A 14464-nucleotide genomic window follows, 5' to 3' on the forward strand; every position below is an offset into this window, starting at 1 on the left:
ATAAAGTGTGAAGTGTTCAAAAATCACACGTCGAAGGTACTCAACAAAAGTCACTCACCTTCAAAATGCCGGGAGTCCTTCAGTTATCGACTTCTGTTCCTACGCTCGCGATGAAACCCGAATTTCGCTGAAGTCGAATTTCCCCATTAAAGTCAATATTGACATCAAAATAATTTACGTTAAAAATGTGAAATACATTAAAAATAAGTAAATAAAAAAGAAGATGCTGTCTGACTGAAGCTAACTCTTTGCCAATCATCAGTGTTTCTCCTTTCTGTGATCGTTGTATAATGTCTAGCTTCGTTTCCATGGTAATTGCTTTTCTTTTGGCTGGTCCAACATTGATAGAAGACGTAGCTTTCTTCTTTGGGGCCATGATGTGGAAAACAAAGAGGGCGAAGAAGCCAAAGATACTCCCACAAGTGCACAAGCGCTAGCACTCGCTAAGGGCTAAATAGCAGACGAGGGGAAAACACTGTGGCGGACCAGGAGCTAAAATGGCGGTCGTAGCCAAAATGGCGGACTGGGCGTAACCGTTGTAAAGTTGAAACGCCGTAGTTTGAGTGCGCCTTAACTTGAGTACTTCCTGTACAGCAAAACAATCGCTCATTACTTTGCTACTGTCGTAAATAAGCTGACAGGTCTCTAATTTTGTACACATTTGAACAATTATACTTCATTATGAGCTAAATTTATCGTTTCTATGCTCAAGTTCATGGTCCTAAAAATGTTGTGTAATCATCTGAGATATCTCTGATGGGCTGTAACAGCCCAGCTAACTACCATGCCTAAGTGGCGGCCATATTGGCAGGGGTGGCTTTCACTTCAAAGGCAATGCTTGGACACGCAATAAAACTTGCTCGTTCCTCAACAGATTTTCACGTTTCCTTTTTTTTTTTTTTTTTTTTTTTTTTTTTTTTTTTTTTTTTTTTTGTCAACACTGAAGCGTGTGCTATCAATATACACCATTTGAACACTCAGTTAGTCGGACATTTTTGTTTTTTTGTTTTTTGTTACTGTAGGTCCAATAAGGCGCCGGCTGTGTGATAACGAGACAGAGATCACAACACAGTGTCGTTGCTTGAAATAGAAGCGGAGAAATACTTACATTTTTTTTTTTTTTTTTTGCATTCTGTGCTATGGAACATAAGCATGACTTAACTACAATTAGCATATTGCTAAGTTCTATTCAATCATTTAGTTAATCGTTTTAATGCTGGTTGGTCAAAATGTCTTATGTGAAATCAGTCCAGTATTGTACTGTGCTCGGAAAGAAAAACACTGGTGTCAACTTAATTAACTTAACTTTTTTTTTTTTTTTTTTTTTTTTTTTTTTTTTTTTTAATGCAGCTCTTTCATTGGATATTTTACAATACTCAAAAGCTTTGGATATTTGGCTTTCGGGAGAACGTTTCAGGATGAACCTAAAGTTGAACTCTAGCGTTCATAGGTGAGCAGTTGGACAAAAACAAAAGTTCAGAGAAGGTCACATTAAAGGTCATCTGTAAAAAGGTTGCAGTGCATTTTCAGTTCATCCCGGAATTTCGTGAGCAGTTTATATTACAGTAAGTTGTTACTAATGAAGTTTGTTGTGTTTTTGAAAGTCAAATGAAGCTGGGGAAAAAAATAAATTATATATATACACACAGGCCTAGTTTGCTGAAAACTAAACAAACTCAAGTGTGTAGATGTAGTGAATGGAGGAAAGTATGACGCAGAAGCACAGCACTTTGGATGTGCTCTCTGCTCTGGTGCTCAGCGCATCACATTTTGGCCTGAAGTGCATCAAAGCAGCCATCCAAGTCCCTGTGCAACACTCTGTGACGCCCAGTCGGTGCTGACAGCCTTCACTTGTGGAGCCGGGCTAAATTGTATCGCGCTCGTCTGAGATGACACGAGGGAAAAAAAAAAACATTTAAGTGGATGATATTAAGAAGAAAAAAAAAAGACTTTTTAATTGCTTGTATACAGGAAATTGTCTGTTGTGCTTGCCCTAACAAACAGGAAACTAAACTGGTTTCAAAAACCGGGGAATCGGTTATTTTTTTGTGGATAATTAGTTGTTGCTTATTCAACGCACCTCTACTATGCTTTTACTTGCAGAATTATAATAGTTTCAATAGCAGATTTATTTAAAAAAACATTATATATATATATATATATATATATATATATATAATAGAGTATATAGATATTTTTATCAGATTTTTCATTATTTCATTTTGACTTGTTTTTTTTATTTGTTTGAATGAGTTTTAATGTAAGTTAGTTTTTATTTTAAAAAATGTTTTTTTTTTTTTTAGATATGTGGAGTATTTGACGAGCGCATGATGAAAAAAAAATCACCAAAGTATCATTTAATAAAGTCAAGTAAATCAAAATTCTCAAACAACTGTTTGATCTTCCTTCTTTATAGACAGAAATACTGAAATAAATAAAGCTCATGTATGATATTGACAAAGCCAAACTAAGGACGTTTTCACTATAATTAGTTTTATAAACATGATGCAGATTGTTTTCATAAAAAAAAAAAAAAAAAGCATTTTTCATTTTTTTTAACGTACTGAAAATGTTTTTCCAATTTTATTTGTAGTTACTTTGTTGGTTTTCATTAACTATATTAACCATGTCACCATTGTCACGGAATCTGTACTGGTGTTGGCCCAGTCGTAATCAATCAGGGACGAACATAATTATTAAAATAAAATATAATAACGCACGCTACAGTTTCTGCAGGATCCACCTGACATTTCTTAAGGCTGACACTGCGCAGCGCATTAAGGCCAAGACGTGAAAGATATTTTTTCTTCCCCCCTCCCACCACTTTGTGCACACACAAGACACAGACGGCAGCATAAATCTTGCATCCACGTTTGTGTATTTGTCGCCGGCGTCCTGTCACACAGCCGAAAGTAAGATTTATCTGCCGTCAACGGACAGACAGCAACGTCTCGAAAACAAATATGTCTGTAAGCGTCGAGTGGCGACATGGCTAACGAGAAAATAGTCTCCTTTATGCTGGAAATGCGTCCAAGTGAATGAGCAGGCCGTTTTGTTCATGTTTTCAATGGAGTTGTTCTCTTTTCATCCAAATGTTTCATTTTGCACAAATCAAGGACTTTGTGATGGAGTTGCTGGCCTTTTATTGTATTTTTTATTTTTTTCCAAATGCAGCGGATGAATGAAAAGGGCTGATTGCCATAAATAGCTGTGCAGTATGTGCCGAGAATGTAAATGTGAGAGAGTGTGCATGCGGGTGCTAATGAGACGCGAATTCATGGACTTGGTCTGTGCTTAGCTCCTCTTCCTTTCCAATGACGTGCTCACCTCTTTGCTTAAAAAAAAAAAAAGTGACATTCTCTTTGCAATTGATTTTAAAAACAACCGATGGAGTAATCGAAGAGGTCAGGCAATACTAACAGGCATATATTTTTTATCCTCTGTAAAAAATGACTAATTACTGATTGAGTCATATTAGTTCGCAAACTACAGTATTTGTATTGACAAACAAGTACTTGTATTGAACCCATTAGTAAAACCTAACTAAATACCCTAAACCAGTCTTAAAACCTTACTTTACAATCCTGCCTGACTTGAAACTCAATATTCAAGCTCTAATCCAGTTTTGAAGCTATAAAGTTCTGGGTGGGAACTTCCACTGGTTCTTGCATCATAATGCTCACAATATTATACTAACAGTAATAACCAGAAGACTGCATGTTCTCAGTTGATATATTTACTGGATGCCAGTAAAGATCGAGTACACAGCTGCGGAGCCATCTCCTATTAGTATTAGTATTAGGAACTGATCTATTCAAAATCGTCCCTGCACTTATACTGTCTAGGCCGTCCGCCCACATGGGCGAACGACTCAGCCTCCCCATGTCAGAATGTGTGACCTGATGGCCTTAACTGGTTTCTACTTGGATACGTATGTCATCATTAAGAGTCCTAATCTAACAAAACCATAAAACGTCACACTTGCCTCGAAACCCTATTTTGGAGCCCTAACACTTGCTTCAAACCATGATTTGAAACCCAGCTACAAACCCTATTATCCAAGCTAGAATCCCTATTTTCCAACCATACGTTGAAACTCCAGCCTGGTTTGAAACCCTAATCCAGTCTTCAGCTTTCCATTAAACCCCAACACTTGCAAAAAAAATGTATTGTAAATGATTGTCAAGACTTTGGGGGAGACTTCAGTAAGATTAGCTCATGAGCTGGGTTAGTAGCTAATGGGGTTCTCAATAACCAAAACTCTTGATTGAAGCATGATTTGAAACTTAACTTCAAACCTCAAGATTTTCTAAAAGCCCTATTTTGCAGATTATGTAACAGTTCTTGAAGCGCGAAGTCTATTTGAGTTGCTAGCGGTGATTGCGAATCACCGCCACAGTCACATTAGGAATCACATTAGCGACTGTGCTAAAGTTGCGCCTCCTTTTAGCATTGTTAGCCTTCTTCTTCTTCTTTTTTTTTTTTTTTTTCTTAACGGGGACGTCAATTTGTCGTCATGCGTATCGATCTGCTTCCCCGTTGTCGCTCATTAGTTGCGAGGCGTTCGGTGCTGTCGGCAACCCCGCCGCGTGTTCGTCTTTTCGTGTCACACAATGTGGCTGCCGCTTGTTGTTGTCTACAGGGAACAAGGTGATGAAGCTTTAATAAGCTGTTAAAGCACAATTCACGTTGCTCATAAATAACTAATTGGACCAATTTATCCTTTTTGTCTCAGTTCGTCTGCTCGCCCGGGAGTCTGCTCGCAAATGTAATGTTTTAGTGTAACATCAATTATGTCACTAATTACAGTAAAAGAACAACAACAGCAGAAGAATTGTAGTTTGGAAATTCGGGCCGGTACAATGCTACATTTTTACAGTAACCTATGTGCTTGTCTTTCCAGGTTGGTCACCTGGGATACAGAACACACTCGTCGTGACCTTTGTGCTACGTGACTACGTCTGCCGGCCATGTTTGACATTTAAAATCCTATTCTAAGCAACCGTCTCCATCCAGTGACAAAACGGTAAGTCACTAATTTTTCGACCTACAGTATATGAATTATATAAATAAGTGCACCATTTTTGGCGTTTTGGATGAAAATGAAATATACTCGCATAAAAACTAATGCTAAATGCTATCTTGGTTAGCAGTTTAACAGTGCTAAACAAGACAATGCACTTACCATTATCCAAGCTTTTTTTTTTTTTTTTTTTTTGCTTTCTTCTAACAGCGATTGGAAGCTGGCTGTGCTGTTTATCATTTGGAAATACTGCTAGAAAGCTCAGTTTTGCATTGTTTGACTGGCGAGTTGTGACCGCATTTAATAGGACTACATTTCCCATGATTATTAGATGCGAAAGCAGGAAGTAGTTGTAGTTCTGGTCAGTGGCTTTTGTCTGATACCGATGAGATGAGAATGACAAAGCAAACATGAATTAGGAAGGAATTTAATTGTTAAATTCCCTTTTAATCATGTGAATCGCTATGAAAACTCTGACACATAGCAAAAAAACAACAAAAATGAAACATCGGGACGGGGCCTGCTTAATAGTGGGACAAAAACAATGAGGTTGGTGAAACCCGCCAGTATATGGGACCCAATGCTAAAAAATGGGACAATCCCAGGCAAAATGTGCGACGTTATGGTCACCCTATCTATGCTGGTTGCTAGCATACAAACTGTTAGCATGCTATTATTTCATCCATTCTCAAATACTGACTCAAAGAAGGATTTAAATTAATTTTCCCATCTTGATATATTCTATAGTTTATCTAACACAGGGACAGCAAATAGAATGAAAACAGCAGGGGCCCCAAAATTGAACCCTGTGGAATACCATCTGAAAGTGTGGCAGAGCAACCAGTGCTAACACACAAAACATGTCTGCCAAAGCTATGCGTCATACTGTTTTTATGCTATTAAATTGTTTTTGTATGTCTAAATATGGCTCCATGTCCAGCACTTTGTATGGAGCAATGGTTTTTTCACAGTGCTCTATAAAGTTGAGTTGAGTGATTGAAGCCTGAGAAATTTGTAAGTTAACATTATTTTACAAGATATTTAAATGATGCAACAGCATAAACTGATGCTCATCGAATGGGAAGATGAGCAAGAAGAGGGAAGTAATATATCCCGCATTTTTATGTATGCAAATCCATTCAGCTGTGATCAGCAGTGATTGCAATAAGTCACAATTCCATGCTTGACAAATATGTAAATGGATGCAAATGCGTCAAATGCACCTGAGCTTTCTCGGGGCGCAGCCGCGATGCTGGAATTGCTTCCGACTCGGGATGACTCCTCCCGGACTCGTGTTGTAGATCTCATGAAACTGGGGATGCAGCAAGAATTGCGGACTTCCTTTTTTTTTTTTTTCTTCTTCTTCTTTTTCTTTTTTGGATCTCCATCTACTTGAATGAGCACAGGCATAAATTGCAGCATCCGCTATCAGTAGGGAAAATCAAATGAGATCTGTAAAGTGCGCAGCCAGTCCAGCAAACTCTTCTCAAGTATCGGCAGTGGTGAGACGTGATTAACGTCATGGCGGAGGGAGGAAGGCGGATAAGATTGACACAGCCTGCAGACGGCAGATAGCCCCATTGTTCACGTCCATCCTCACCCTTTTTTCACCCTTTTTATTAGGCTGTTTTTCCCCAACTGCAGTTGTGTATACAAGAAACGTGGAAAATGTTGCGAGATTTGGCAGCACCGTCGTAAACAACACCACTTGTGCGCACAGCTGCCACCTTAACTCCAGTTGTTTTAATATACCAGTTGTTAGCATGTTAGCATTTCATTTGTGTTAATTTCAAACAGATGTAAAATCCGCCTCAGTTTTGAAAGGTTTCATTACTACAAAAATCTTATGAGTTGCGTTTGTGCTTCCTTGTGCAACGTTGCTAAATGTTAGCATACAAACTGTTAGCATTTTATCCTTGCTAACGTGTAACTGATTACAGCTTAGTTTGTCAACTTTTAGCATGTTTGCATTTTATCCAGTTGTGAAATGTGAAATCATCAAAAGTTCTGTTCTTTTTTTTGTGTGTGTGTGTGTGTGTGTGTGTACTGCAATTGCTCTATTTTAGCACACAGAATGCTAGCGGAATTATCTGTGATTAATTGAAATACACAGTGTAGGACAAAATTGTTAGCATTTTAGCATTTCATCATGTCTTCAAATGAAATACTGTCTGACTCCAGGGTACATTCCTTGCTTATATTGTTCGTGTCCCTCTTTATCCTTTCACACTCTCTTTATTGCGTGTATTGTGCAGGTAGTTGATGCTACTAAATTTGGCATCACTGTATAGTAAACATCAGCACAATTACAGTACATACGCACACTAGCCTGGAGCACATGTGCACAAACACCAATGGATTATTTTTTCCAAAGCAAACAAAGACGATCCGCTATGAAAAGCACAGTGTGTGCGTGTGTATAGGGATTTACCCTCCTACACATGTACATCATTCCCATCAATAGAATAATGTCCTCAGTGCTTACCACTAAGGATTCCAGTGCTGACATCGCATAACAAAAGTCCATTTTTAAACATGCATCAACTTAAATTGTTTCCTGAGTCACAAACAAATGTTTTCATGTTATTTTGTTTCTTTCATGTTGCTAAAATATGACCCTTTTAATTTTTTAAAATTATTATTCTTATTTATTTTTTTATGGTAGCAAAATTGGTTTCCGTGCCATATTTTCTCCACTTAATGGTGACTGTATTCATGATATTTTTAATGTCTTGGAAATTATTACGTACCTTTTTCTTCCGACTGATATCTGTGCGACAATAAGATCCCTGTCCTGCGGAAGATCTTCTGTGGACCATTATGTTTTAAGATGCGTCTATCCAAATGTTAGGAAAAGCCTACTAGAACTGTTAATCAGAGGCACTTTAAATGGTGGCAGGTGTGTGTTGACTCCATTTAACAACATTTGAGTCCGATTGCTTAATTATAAACAGGCCCAATTATGAGAGGGTGTGCACACTTGTGCAACCACATTACACATTTTAGTTCCCATCCGTTGGCTAATGTGGATCAACAAAACCTTGCATTTGAACAGAGGTGTGTAGACTTTTTAATATCCATTGTAGGTCACCTGCTAGCTTGCTGTATGTTTGCTTAGCAACTTTTAGCACGTTAGTGGTTTAGCTGGCCTCACTGAGCTTTTGAAGTGATTTTTTTTTTTTAACCAATTAGAATAGATGTAAAATCCTTCCTTGATGAGTCTGTATTTTGTTGCTATCCTGTTATGTTAGCATACAAGTTGCTGTTAGCATGTTAGCATTTGATCCATTCTCATGAAATGCTATCTGACTGACTACAGGGCGATATAAAGTCTATTTCTGCCTTAGCAAGATAGCAACCTGAATACAGTTGCTAAAGAAATGTTAGCATGGCAACTATTAGCTTAGCATGTTAATATATTACAGTGTACGGTCTAATTAGGGTTTCAAATGGTGCATTATGAACAGGATAAGGTAGATATAAAACTATTAATCTGCCTTAGTGCTTCCTTTACTTGCCATCTTGCCATATTTTGGCATACCAAGTGTTAGCATGTTAGCATTTTGTCCATAGTTTCACAGCCACAACCACAAGTTCCACATTCATAACAGAGTCAATTTAAATTGAGCATTGTTATCTTTGGAAAGGCAAATTAAAAGGTCATTTGAGGTGTACCTATTTTTGTGGCCTATGAGCACATTGTTGTAATTTGTGTTTATTGGTTCGTGTTGTAATGAGCAACAGTGCTTTTTTTAATTGCAACATCTGCGAACCTGTTGGTCCTCCTAATGATTCAGCATGGCTCCATTCCCTCCAGCTGGGATTTATCTCTCTCACAGAGTCCTTGAAGTGAGCCAACAAGCTCTCGGCAACAAATGAGCGGCGTCTGCCTGCCGCATTTTTTTTTTTTTTTGCGGAAGGAGTTAATAGTGTCTGGTCCCAAATTGAAATTCGGGCCCTGTAAAAGACTCCAATGTGGAGTGGCAAGATAACGCGTTCCCTCCTAATCTGCCTCCGTGTGTGTGAAGCAGGTGTTTGCTGTTAAAAAAAAAAAAAAAAAAAAAAAAAAGGACAAGGCGCACCATCAAAGCGCATTGCTTCATAAATTCAGTCATTTCATCCTGTCAAATGACCTCAAAGCTATTTTGCCGTTTGAGAGCAATATAACGCAAATGTGTTACTGCACTTTAATGTTTAAGACATGACAATAGCTGGGCTTACTTTAAGAACATTTTATTGCATTATTAATAGATGCAGCTCTTTGGGAGTCATTTTTTTTTTGTGGGTGGGATAGGGAATAGCTTTGAGAGGTTATCATCAATTTGAGAAAGGCGAACAGATAAACTAAAAGTGACTTTAACCCAACTGGCCCTAAATAGTTCCTGTCAGAAGATACTGGAAGTGCCACGGAAATAAAATGGAGTTTTGTTTTCGCTGGAAAATTCGATTTGTGGGGGCAAGTGTGAGCCCACTGCGCAATATCTTTCCCATCTCGACCGAATGTGCTATCGTTCATCAAAAAGAGACTGCGGCCATTTGTAATCAAAATTCTGTAAATATGTACTCTCAGAACCAGAACTTCCTCAAAATGACACGATTTGCCTCAAGGGTTCAGAAAGCAATCACATTCTGAAACACTTTTTCATATGGAACTGTGACGAGTGGCTAAGAACGCAGCTTGCGAACGAACCAGGAAGCGTATATTGCTGCATATTGCTAAACCCCTGCACAACGAGGTGTCAATTGATGCAGTTATATGAGGCAACTCCAAAAAAGAAGGCTATTTCTGCTACTGCTATCCATGCAGCAAATTTGATGTTGGCGTAAAGCGAACAGCGCATTTACTCTGTTTGCTAAAAGCCTGAGAATAGGGTTGCCAACTTTCTGATCCCGAAATAAGGGACAGGTGCACGGCACGGTGCCATGGTGGTGTGAGCATGATGTGTGAAATCAGTGTATATTCTGATAAGATTCGAAATGCACAAAGTTTGTACATTCCCTTTAATCCTTACTGCAGGCCATCTTTATGTAACCTCATACAAACCTCAAAGAAACCACAATTTGCCCCTTTATCTAAAAAAAAAAAAAAAAAAAAAAACAGGTTAAAAAAAAAATATTATTATTATTTTCTAGCCACTTACGCAGTATAAGCCGCTACAACAAATGCACGTGACGATTCCTGATGCCTGTGATTGGCTGACAGGTGCCGAGCTTCGTGACATTGCCGTTTTATCTGATTAGGACCTGTAGTGCGGTTTGCTGTGTTAAGCGCCGATTGCGAAACTTGCCACCAAGCTAAATTCTCTAAGTATTTGTTCATAAATAGTACGAGAATAAATCTTGTATTGCTCCCGCTGAGATTGGCGTTTAGAGTGTAGGCGACATGAAGCTGTGACGAAACCAGGAAGTGCCTCTCTCTCTTTCTCTCTAGTTGCCTCTCTTACCTTGCGAGATCTCCACATAACGTCACACCCAGCGACTCATTTTATTGGCTACGAGCAACTTCCTTGTCACTTGTCAACCTACGGGAGCAGCCGTGGTCCAAAAATGGCAAAGATGCCGTTTGATGCATTTCGTGTAAGAACTGAGAATTATTTTACGGGACTTAATAATTTAGCCCAAAACACGGGGCAACTCTACCTGAGAGTGACCTGAATCTTGGCAAGATAAACACTTGCCTACCTACCATGTCTGCAGCCTGTTTATGACTATTATCAAATTGAGACTTTTTTGGGGCGTTGTTTCAAAAGATTCGATGGCTTAAATGTGTTTTATAAAATTTGCGTATGCCATTTATGCTAATGCAGAAATGATAGAAAATGTTTTTGTATCAAAATACATCCTTTTTCAAACCGTAACGTCCACAGTGTTTAAACGTGAAGTTGTGCACAGATATCATTTTCAAAAGGTGCTACTTTACATTTCCACTGAATTCCTGTCATATATGTATGCGGCTGTTTTGGCATAAATGGATCAATACGGAACCAGTAAAAAGGAGCATCATTACCACCCCGCATTCTGGCTTTCTCCTTGGCAATGCGCATTTACGGCAATTTGTGTGTGGAAGTCTTGTAACCGAGCTTGTAAAAATGCAAAATGTTTCATCAAAAGCTCTGCATACACCCTGTTTACATCCAGCATTCATTTCCAGATGAAACATTCACACGGGCGAAATGTTTACAACCTAATAACCGTGCTATTGTAATTATTATTATTTTTTTTTGCTGTGCTGAAAAGAAAAGTGTAATAGTCCTATTTGCTTGGTCACGTAATCACTAACACTGTGCGGGATGCAATCGCCATGAAGTCTTAAGTGAAAATTTTGCGCGAGAAGGCAAATATCAGACAAGGATTCGTATTCATATCATTGCGGTTATGCATGAGTGTGCCTCTGTAATGAGAAATGGATTTAATTTGACTCTGCAGACGTTCTCCAAAAGCTGCAGAGTTTGGCGTCTGTATTCTGACAACGAAAAGCCGATGTGGTGGTGGCGGTGTTGTTGTTGCCGCGACGACAAATGGAGGGCGACACTTTAAAAACGTCAGGTGATCTCCCAGCAGACGACATCTGAAATGGGCCGACGTACGCCGCCGCCCCGTCGCGATTACTCGTGGCGTGTCGAGCGATTACTTAGGCTAATAAGTTGTGTAAAGAGAAGAGTTGTCTCCCTCGCTGATGGAGACGTCGACACGGCAACCGCTGATTACTTGTTTAGGATGGTTTAAATATTTTTTGACAGGAGGATGAAACACTTTTATGTTTCTGAGGGTGAGTTTGCAAAGAGATATTCTCACGGGATTCCATCCTCCATTTATTTCCTCAAATAATGGCCTCCTTCCTTCTGACTGACCGACCATCTCCAACTGTAAATCGACTGTATCAGACCAACCATCAGTCTTCTCTATCAGTTTCTCCATTCATCTCTGACCAACCGATTGACCGTTTATGAAATTCTGCATTTCCTCAAATAATGACCTTCTTCCTTGTGACTTTCAATCGGACCGATCTTCAATCTGGCTCTCTGACCATCTGTCCATTCGGCCGGTATTACATTTTGTGCTTCCTCGAATGGCGCCTTCTCCTTCTTTCTGACCGATTGACTGACCGTCTTTCTGTCTGACCATCTATCCATCCATCACTGGCCAACAGATTGACTGTTATTAAACTGCATGTTCCCTCAAATAATGTAAATTACAATACTAACACTACGACAACTACTACTACTACTACTACTAACACTATCAATCAATCAAACTTTATTTATATAGCACCTTTCATACATTCCAATGCAACTCAAAGTGCTGCTGAACAATTAAAACATCCATAATACAATAAAAAGAAAAAGCCATCCCTCACCCCCATATCCTCATGATCGTACCCACAGACACACACGCAAACCACAACATGGCGGGGCACAGAAGAACCCTGTGAGGAAAGGCACCCTTCTGCTGCTGCTGCTGCTGCTGCTAATACTACTGCTACTGCTACTGCTACTGCTACTGCTACCGCTACCGCTGCCGCTGCCGCTACCGCTACCACTACTACTACTACTACTACTACTAATAATAATAGGTGTCAGGCGATTAAAATCTTTAATTGTAATTCATCACATGACTTCAATAGTTAACTCATGATTAATCACAAATTTTAATTCTAAATGTACAATTTCAAAAATATATATTTTTTAAGTTTTCATACTCGTTAACAAAAAAGTGGGAAAAAAAATGCAAAACTAAGAAATATGGCTGCATCTTTTAGCATCGACAGTATTTCACAATAATTCATAAACACGAGTTAAAATTAAAAAGATGTATCTGTACTGTAAGTAATGAGTGTGATATTTATTTGTTGAAGTTATTTTTCTGCCACTAGCTGGCATAATTGTATTTGTCAGACGTTGGTGACAACTCAGTGCATTTTTCGTTTCATATGAAGAGCTATCTAATCTGAAACATGAAGTAACTTGTGAAATTCTGCACATTTTAAAAAATTGTAAAATACAACTTGACCCCAGTCTCCACAAATATATGCATTGTTATTACATTTATTACTGCGAAAGTTTGACATGGATATGTCTGCTGTGATGTGACTGGAATTTCCCCAGTACAGGCTTTCCAATTAAGGAGCGGTCATTAATCGCTCGTTAAAAAAAATTAGTGGTGTCAAATGAATTTTAAATTAACGCACTAATTCCGACACCCCTAATAACAATATTAATAATATAAGTATGTAATATATTGGCCACAATGTTTCATATTCTTCCAAAAGTATTTTATTTTAATTTTTTTTTTTACAAACCTCCCACCTGACGCCCACTTTAAACTGGATTAAAAGGCGCCTCAAGGAAGCTTTTGAGTGAATGTATTTGAGCCGTACTTGTGTTGTAATTTCCCTTGCGGCATTGTTTTTCCTCTTTCTACTGTAATCACATTTCGTATTTACATTGCTGTCAAGTCAGATAAACACAAATATCCAGTATTTGTCCTTGGAGTGCCATCTGAATGTACTGCACAATTGCCGTCAGAGGTTGTCGTCAGTTGGCCGAGGTATGACGTAACCGCTGCCGTTGCCTTCTGCACATGCAGTAAGCAGTCAAGCGGAATATTGCTTCGACTGCTTTCACGCATCAAGATCGGAATTGTACGATGGCAACATCGCACCTGCTCGCAAATTGTTTACTGAAAACTATTCACCGAAAATTTACCTGTTGACATTCGTCTGCTTATTTTTCCTTTTTCTGTATTTGTGAATAGCAAAGTGCAAGTAGGCGGAGGTGCAATGTGTATAAAAACATGGTAGTGGCACATAAGAAAGAAGTAATTGGTATTTATCCAGGTTATGAAACCCGTGATGAGTTTGTAATATTAACTCTTTTACTGCCACACGTTATCAAAGACAAACTTTGATATGACAGAGGCTTTGATCATTGACAAAAAGAGATACAATGCTTCCATCTGCTGGCCATAGTTTAAAGTGTTTTAGATTCCACAACCCATTGACCAGGCAGCGCTGCACTTAGACATTGCACTAAGAAAAGATTAAAAAATTTGTTGACGTTATTTTACGTTTATGGCAATATACGTCATGATTTTACTGATCGTTATTCAACGTTTTTGGCGGTCAAAGAGTTAAGTGTTTCAGGATCATAGTTTGGGGTAAAGCCCAACCTATTAATCGGCTAATTTCATCAGCTGATATTAGGAATTTTAAAAATAAGAAATTGGACTTATTTTTATTTTTATTTTAAACACTTTACAACATAAGACGTTTAATGAAAAAATGACGTTTAAATACCATGCCCCATTAAAAAAAAATAAAAATTAAAAAATCCAATTGGCTCATTTTTGCTGATTTTTCTCTGCCTCTAATTAATATATTTATTGCTATAAGCATTAAGGTAAAAAATATTATTAATAATAATAAATACAATAAAAAAAAAT

At 38.3% G+C, this 14464-nt stretch overlaps 1 protein-coding gene across 1 annotated transcript in view; it reads left to right on the forward strand.

The window, feature by feature from the left end:
* The window catches only part of lrfn1 (leucine rich repeat and fibronectin type III domain containing 1), a 233431-nt gene that overhangs the window by 10151 nt on the left and 208816 nt on the right, over positions 1-14464 (forward strand). Inside the window, exon 2 of the mRNA XM_077541966.1 lies at positions 4904-5026. The gene's annotated coding sequence lies outside the window, so the exon portion shown is untranslated. The remainder of the gene's footprint in view (positions 1-4903; positions 5027-14464) is intronic.

The sequence above is a fragment of the Festucalex cinctus genome, chromosome 13, assembly GCF_051991245.1.
Source record: "Festucalex cinctus isolate MCC-2025b chromosome 13, RoL_Fcin_1.0, whole genome shotgun sequence".
In the NCBI taxonomy this organism is placed as follows: Eukaryota; Metazoa; Chordata; class Actinopteri; order Syngnathiformes; family Syngnathidae; genus Festucalex; species Festucalex cinctus.